Source organism: Triticum aestivum, chromosome 5A (genome assembly GCF_018294505.1).
Source record: "Triticum aestivum cultivar Chinese Spring chromosome 5A, IWGSC CS RefSeq v2.1, whole genome shotgun sequence".
Classification (NCBI taxonomy): domain Eukaryota; kingdom Viridiplantae; phylum Streptophyta; class Magnoliopsida; order Poales; family Poaceae; genus Triticum; species Triticum aestivum.
Window position 1 is genome coordinate 40,447,054 of NC_057806.1, and position 9,068 is coordinate 40,456,121.

The window sequence follows — 9,068 nt, forward strand, 5'->3', positions numbered from 1 at the left end:
AACTGAGTGCTTCTACTGCAAAGGAAATGGTCACTGGAAGTGGAACTGCCCCAAATAATTGACGGATAAGAAGGATGGCAAAGTGAACAAACGTATATTTGATATACATGTTATTGATGTGTACCTTACTAGTGTTCATAGTAACCCCTGGGTATTTGATACCACTTCAGTTGCTAAGATTAGTAACTCAAAACAGGAGTTGCAGAATAAACAGAGACTAGTTAAGGGCGAGGTGATGATGTGTGTTGGAAGTGATTCCAAGGTTGATACGATCACCATCACACACTCCCTCTATCTTCGGGATTAGTATTGAAACTAAATAAATGTTATTTGGTGTTTGCGTTGAGCATGAATATGATTAGAATAATTGTTGTTCTATTTACATGAATAAAACCTTCTATGGTCATACACCCAATGTGAATGGTTTATTCAATCTCGATTGTAGTGATGCACATATTCATAATATTGATGCCAAAAGATGCAAAGTTGATGATGATAGTGCAACATACTTGTGGCACTGCCGTTTAGGTCATATTGGTGTAAAGCGCATGAAGAAACTCCATGCAGATGGACTTTTGGAATCACTTGATTGTGAATCATTTGATACTTGCGAACCATGCCTCATGGGCAAGATGACTAAAACTCCTTTCTCCAGAACAATGGAGTGAGCTAATGACTTATTGGAAATAATACATACCGATATATGTGGTCCGATGAGTGTTGAGGCACGCGGCGGGTATCATTATTTTCTGACCTTCACGGATGATTTGAGTAGGTATGGATATATCTACTTGATGAAACACAAATCTGAAACATTTGAAAAGTTCAAAGAATTTTAGAGTGAAGTGGAGAATCAACATAACAAGAAAAATAAAGTTTCTATGATCTGATCGCGGAGGCAAATATTTGAGTTACGAGTTTGGCCTTCATTTAAAACAATGTGGAATAGTTTCACAACTCACGCCACCTGGAACACCACAGCGTAATGGTGTGTCCGGACGTCATAATCGTACTTTATTAGATATGGTGCATTCTGTGATTTCTCTTACTGATTTACCACTATCGTTTTGGGGTTATGAATTAGAGACAGCCACATTCAAGTTAAATAGGGCACCGTCTAAATCCGTTGAGACGACACCGTATGAACTGTGGTTTGGCAAGAAACCTAAGTTGTCGTTTCTTAAAGTTTGGGGATGCGATGCTTATGTCAAACAGCTTCAGCCTGATAAGCTCGAACCCAAAGTGGAGAAGTGTGTCTTCATAGGATACCCTAAAGAGACCATTGGGTATACCTTCTACCACAGATCCGAAGGCAAGATCTTTGTTGCCAAGAATGGGTCCTTTCTAGAGAAGGAGTCTCTCTCGGAAGAAGTGAGTGGGAGGAAAGTAGAACTTGATGATTTAATTGTACCTTCTCTCGAATTGGAAAGTAGCACATCACAGAAAACCGTTATCGTGATGCCTACACCAACTAGAGAGGAAGCAAATGATAATGATCATGAAACTTCAGATCAAGTTACTACTGAACTTCGTAGGACGACCAGAGCATGATCCGCACCAGAGTGGTATGGTAATCCTGTCCTGGAAGCTATGTTATTAGACCATGGCGAACCTACGAACTATGAAGAAGCTATGATGAGCCCAAATTCCGATAAATGACTTGAGGCCATGAAATCTGAGATAGGATCCATGTATGAGAACAAAGTATGGACTTTGGTGGACTAGCCCGATGATCGGCAAACCATTGAGAATAAATGGATCTCAAGAAGAAGACTGACGCTGATGGTAATGTTACTGTTTAAAAAGCTCGGCTTGTCGCAAAAGATTTTTCACAAGTTCAAGGGGTTGACTACGATGAGACTTTCTCACCCGTAGCAATGCTTAAGTCACTCCGAATCATGTTAGCAATTGCCGCATTTTATAACTATAAAAACTGGCAAATGGACGTCAAAATTGCATTCCTTAATGGATTTCCTAAAGAAGAGTTGTATATGATGCAACCAGAAGGTTTTGTCGATCCTAAAGGTGCTAACAAAGTGTGCAAGCTCCAGCGAGCCATCTATGGACTGGTGCAAGCATCTCGGAGTTGGAATATACGCTTTGATGAGGTGATCAAAGCATATGGTTTTATACATACTTATGGTGAAGCCTGTATTTAGAAGAAAGTGAGTGGGAGATCTGTAGCATTTCTGATATTATATGTAGATGACATATTGTTGATTAGAAATGATATAACATTTCTAGATAGCATAAAAGAATACTTGAATAAGAGTTTTTCAATGAAAGACCTCAGTGAAGCTACTTACATATTGGGCATCAAGATCTATAGGGATAGATCGAGACGCTTGATAGGACTTTCACAAAGCACATACCTTGGCAAAGGTTTCAAGAAGTTCAAAATAGATCGGTCAAATAAAGGGTTCTTGTGTTGGAAATATGCCCTAGAGGCAATAATGAAATGGTTATTATTGTATTTCCTTGTTCATCATAATTGTCTATTGTTCATGCTATAATTGTATTAACTGGAAACTGTAATACATGTGTTAATACATAGACCACAACATGTCCCTAGTGAGCCTCTAGTTGACTAGCTCGTTGATCAATAGATGGTTATGGTTTCCTGACCATGGACATTGGATGTCATTGATAATGGGATCACATCATTAGGAGAATGATGTGATGGACAAGACCCAATCCTAAGCATAGCACAAGATCGAGTAGTTCGTTTGCTAAAGCTTTTCTAATGTCAAGTATCATTTCCTTAGACCATGAGATTGTGCAACTCCCGGATACCGTAGGAGTGCTTTGGGTGTACCAAACGTCACAACGTAACTGGGTGGAAATAAAGGTGCACTACAGGTATCTCCGAAAGTGTCTATTGGGTTGGCACGAATCGAGACTAGGATTTGTCACTCCGTATGACGGAGAGGTATCTCTGGGCCCACTCGGTAATGCATCATCATAATGAGCTCAATGTTACTAAGTAGTTAGTCATGGGATCATGCATTACGGAACGAGTAAAGTGACTTGCCGGTAACAAGATTGAACGAGGTATTGGGATACCGATGATCGAATCTCGGGCAAGTAACATACCGATTGACAGAGGGAATTGAATACGGGATTGATCGAATCCCCAACATCGTGGTTCATCCGATGAGATCATCGTGGAACATGTGGGAGCCAATATGGGTATCCAGATCCCTCTATTGGTTATTGGCCGGAGAGGTGTCTCGGTCATGTCTGCATGGTTCCCGAACCCGTAGGGTCTACACACTTAAGGTTCGGTGACGCTAGAGTTGTTATGGGAAATAGTATGTGGTTACCGAAGGTAGTTTGGAGTCCCGGATAAGATCCCGGACTTCACGAGGAGTTCCAGAATGGTCCGGCGGTGAAGATTGATATATTGGACGAAGGGTATTGGAGTCCGGAAGTGTTCCGGGGGTACCAGGCTATGGCCAGCATGACCGAAAGGTGTTTCGGGAGCCCCGGCAAGTGTTGGAGGGCCTCATGGGCCAAAGGGGATGGGGAAAACCAGCCCACTAAGGGGTGGTGCGCCCCCCACACCCTTACCAGTATTACTTGGGGAGGTGGGGCGCCTCCACCTGGCTTGGGAGGCAAGCCTCCACCTTCTTGGCTTGGGGGCAAGTCTCCCTAGGATTTCCCCTAGGAAGATCCAATCTGCTTAGCCGCCGCCCCTAGGGGAAACCCTAGGGCACCTCCCCCTCTCCCCTTGCCCCTATATATAGTGGAGGGGTGGGAGGGAAGCCGCACCTCTTCCCTAGCGCAGCCCTCCCTCCTCCAACTCTTTCTTCTCCTCCGTAGAGCTTGGCGAAGCCCTGCAGGAATACCGCAAGCTCCACCACCATGCCGTCGTGCTGCCGGAGCTCTCCCTCAACTTCTCCTCTCCCCTTGCTGGATCAAGAAGGAGGAGACGTCCCCGGGCTATACGTGTGTTGAACGCCTAGGCATCGTCCGTTCAGCGCTAGATCGGATCTTCCGCGATTTGAATCGCCGCGAGTACGACTCCACCAACCGCGTTCTTGTAACTCTTCCGCTTAGCGATCTTCAAGGGTATGAAGATGCACTCCCTCTCTCTCGTTGCTAGTATATCCTAGATTGATCTTGGTGACATGTAGGAAAATTTTGAATTATTGCTACGTTCCCCAACAGTGGCATCATGAGCTAGGTCTATGCGTAGATTCTATGCACGAGTAGAACACAAAGTAGTTGTGGGCGATGATTTGTTCAATTTGCTTGCCGTTACTAGTCTTATCTTGATTCGACGGCATTGTGGGATGAAGCGGCCCGGACCGACCTTAGACGTACACTTACGTGAGACAGGTTCCACCGACTGACATGCACTTGATGCATAAGGTGGCTAGCGGGTGTCTATCTCTCCCACTTTAGTCGGATCGGATTCGTTGAAGAGGGTCCTTATGAAGGGTAAATAGCAATTGGCATATCACCATTGTGGCTTTTGCGTAGGTAAGAAACATTCTTGCTAGAAACCCATAGCAGCCACGTAAAACATGCAGCAACAATTAGAGGACGTCTAACTTGTTTTTGCAGGGTATGCTATGTGATGTGATATGGCCAAAAGGATGTGATGAATTATATATATGTGATGTATGAGATTGATCATGTTCTTGTAATAGGAATCACGACTTGTATGTCGATGAGTATGACAACCGGCAGGAGCCATAGGAGTTCTCTTAATTTATTGTATGACCTGCGTGTCAATGAAAAATGCCATGTAATTACTTTACTTTATTGCTAACCATTAGCCATAGTAGTAGAAGTAATAGTTGGCGAGACAACTTCATGAAGACACGATGATGGAGATCATGGTGTCATGCCAGTGAGAAGGTCATCATGCCACGCCTCGAAGATGGAGATCAAAAGGCGCAAGATGATGTTGGTCATATCATGTCACTTTATGATTTGCATGTGATGTTTGTCATGTTTACATCTTATTTGCTTAGAACGACGGTAGCATAAATAAGATGATCCCTCGCTAAAATTTCAAGAAAGTGTTCCCCCTAACTGTGCACCATTGCGAAGGTTCGTTGTTTCGAAGCACCACGTGATGATCGGGTGTGATAGATTCTATCATTTGCATACAACGGGTGTAAGCCAGATTTACACATGCAAAACACTTAGGCTGACTTGACGAGCCTAGCATGTACAGACATGGCCTCGGAACACGAGAGACCGAAAGATCGAACATGAGTCGTATGGTAGATGCGATCAACATGAAGATGTTCACCGATGATGACTAGTCCGTCTCACGTGATGATCGGACACGGCCTAGTTGACTCGGATCATGTATCACTTAGATGACTAGAGGGATGTCTATCTAAGTGGGAGTTCATTAAATAATTTGATTAGATGAACTTAATTATCATGAACATAGTCAAAAGGTCTTTGCAAATTATGTCGTAGCTCACGCTTTGGTTCTACTGTTTTAGATATGTTCCTAGAGAAAATTTAGTTGAAAGTTGATAGTAGCAATTATGCAGACTGGGTCCGTAAACAGAGGATTGTCCTCATTGCTACGCAGAAGGATTATGTCCTTAATGCACCGCTCAGTGTGCTGAACCTCGAGCGTCGGTTGTGGATGTTGCGAACATCTGACATACACGTTTTGATGACTACATGATAGTTCAGTGTGTAATGCTAAATGGTTTAGAATTGAGGCACCAAAGACGTTTTTGAAACATCACAGAACATATGAGATGTTCCAAGGACTGAAATTGGGATTTCAAGCTAGTGCCCATGTCAAGAGATATGAGACCTCTGACAAGTTTCTTAAGCCTGCAAACTAAGGAGAAAAGCTCAATCGTTGAGCATGTGCTCAGATTGTATGAGTACTACAATCGCTTGAATCGAGTGGGAGTTAATCTTCCAGATGAGATAGTGATGGTTCTCCAAAGTCACTGCCACCAAGCTACTAGAGCTTCGTGATGAACTATAACATATCAGGGATAGATATGATGATCCTTGAGCTATTCGCGACACCGCGAAAGTAGAAATCAAATAGGAGCATCAATTGTTGATGTTTAGTAAAACCATTAGTTTCAAGAAGGGAAAGGGCAAGAAAGGGATACTTCATGAAACGGAAAATCAGTTGCTGCTCTAGTGAAGAAACCCAAGGTTGAACCCAAACCCGAGACTAAGTGCTTCTGTAATAAGGGGAACGGTCACTGAAGCAGAACTACCCTAGATAGTTGGTAGATGAGAAGGCTGGCAAGGTGGACAGAAGTATGTTGGATATACATTATATTAATGTGTACTTTACTAGTACTCCTAGTAGCACCAGGGTATTAGATACCGGTTTGGTTGCTAAGTGTTAGTAACTCGAAATAAAAGGCTACAGAATAAACGGAGACTAGCCAAAGGTGAGATGACCATATGTGTTGGAAGTGTTTCCAAGTTTGATGTGATCAAACATCGTACGCTCCCTCTACCATCGGGATTGTGTTAAACCTAAATAATTGTTATTTGGTGTTTGCGTTGAGCATAGACATGATTGGATTATGTTTATCGCAATACGGTTATTCATCTAAGGAGAATAATGGTTGCTCTGTTTATTTGAATAATACCTTCAATGGTCTTGCACCTAAAATGAATGGTTTATTGAATCTCGATCGTAGTGATACACATGTTCATGCCAAAAGATATAAGATAGTAATGATAGTACCACATACTTGTGGCACTGCAATTTGAGTCATATTGGTATAAAACACATGAACAAGCTCCATGTTGATGGATCTTTGGACTCGCTCGTTTTTGAAAAGATTGAGACATGTGAACCATGTCTATTGGTATATATGCATGAAGAAACTCCATACAGATGGATCGTTTGGACTCACTTGATTTTGAATCACTTGAGACATGCAAATCATACACATGGGCAAGATGACTGAAAGGCCTCGTTTTCAGTAAGATGGAACAAGAAAGCAACTTGTTGGAAGTAATACATTTTGATGTGTGCAGTCCAATGAGTGCTGAGGCACACGGTGGATATCATTATGTTCTTACTTCACAAATGATTTGAGTAGATGCTGAGTATATTTACTTGATGAAACACAAGTCTGAATTATTGAAAGGTTCAAGTAATTTCAGAGTGAAGTTGAAGATCATCGTGACAAGAGGATAAAATGTCTATGATATGATCATAGAGATGAATATCTGAGTTACGAGTTTGGCACACAATTAAGACATTGTGGAAATTGTTTCACAACTAATACCGCCTGGAACACCATAGTGTGATGGTGTGTCCGAACATCATAGCTGCACCCTATTGGATGTGGTGCATACCATGATGTCTCTTATCAAATTACCACTATCGTCTATGGGTTAGGCATTAGAGACAACCGCATTCACTTTATATAGGGCACCACGTAATTCCATTGAGATGACACCGTATGAACTATGGTTTAGAGAAACCTAAGCTGTCATTTCTTAAAAGTTTGGGGCTGCAACGCTTATGTGAAAATGTTTTAGGCTGATAAGCTTGAACCCAAAGCGGATAAATGCATCTTCATAGAATACCCAAAACAGTTGGGTATACCTCCTGTCTCAGATCCGAAAGCAATAGGGATTGTTTCTAGAATCGGGTCCTTTCTCGAGGAAAAGTTTCTCTCGAAAGAATTGAGTGGGAGGGTGGTGGAGACTTGATGAGGTTATTGAACTGTCACTTCAACTAGTGTATAGCAGGGCACATGAAGTTGTTCCTGTGGCGCCTACACCAATTGAAGTGGAAGCTAATGATATTGATCATGAAACTTTAGATCAAGTCACTACCAAAAACTCGTAGGTCGACAAGGATACGTACTACTTCAGAGTGGTACGTAATCCTGTCTTGGAGGTCATATTGCTAGACATCAATGAACCTACGAGCTATGGAGAAGCGATGGTGGGCCCGAATTCCGAAAAATGGCTCGAGGCCATAAAATCTGAGAGAGGATCCATGTATGAAAACAAAGTGTAGACTTTGGAAGAACTACTTGATGGTCGTAAGGCTGTTGGGTGCAGATGGGTTTTAAAAGGAAGACGGACAATGATGGTAAGTGTCACCATTAAGAAAGCTCGACTTGTCGTTAAGATGTTTTCCGACAAGTTCATGGAGTTGACTGCGATGAGACTTTCTCACTCGTAGCGATGCTAAGAGTCTGTTGGAATTATATTAGCAGTTACTGCATTATTTATGAAATCTTGCAGATAGGATGTCAAAACATTGTTTCCTCGACAATTTTCTTGAGGAAAGGTTGTATCACTACAAAAAAAAGACACATCCGTGACATTTTGGGTCGAACGAAAAAAATTTATGTCATACATATGACACTTCTATGACGATAATTGTGACAAAACCCGGTATCATCATAGATGTGGTGGGCTCCTACTTCTATGACAAAAAATCATGACAGAAAATGGGCTTTTCATCCTGGGCGGGCCGGAGACGCAGCTGCATGACATTCTTTGGGCCGTCCATGACGGAAAAAACCGTGGTAGAAGCGAGAGGGAGGAAAATTTCGGGGAGTTCCCGGTTACGGTGGGAGGTCGGGGGCCGAGCGATGCGCATTTCTCTCGTACACGTACGCGCGTGTGTGCGAGGCGTTGGCTCTAACTGAACCCGAGCGAGGCGTTGGGCTCTAACTGAACCCGAGCGATTGCACTGCAGGCTACGCGTTACTGAACCCGAGCGATCGATCGATGGCTGTTAACTGAACCCGATCGAGCGATTCCTTGGCTACTGCTACTAACTAAAGCCAATTGATGCTGCCTCTAGATGGACAGTGAGTGTTGCGGGTGGGGTTTGGATGAACAGTGAGTGGTGGCATTGCCTCTGGATGAACAGGACCCCGTGGTGTGGTGGAGGGCTGGATGAACAGTAGACGGTGGAGGGGTGCCCGTGGAGGGGTGGATGAACAGGACCCCGTGGTGTGGAGGGCAGGATGAACAGTAGACGGTGGAGGGGTGCCCGTGGAGGGGTGGTTGAACAGGACCCCGTGGTGTGGAGGGCTGGATGAACAGTAGACGGTGGAGGGTGGTTGAATAGTAGCCGG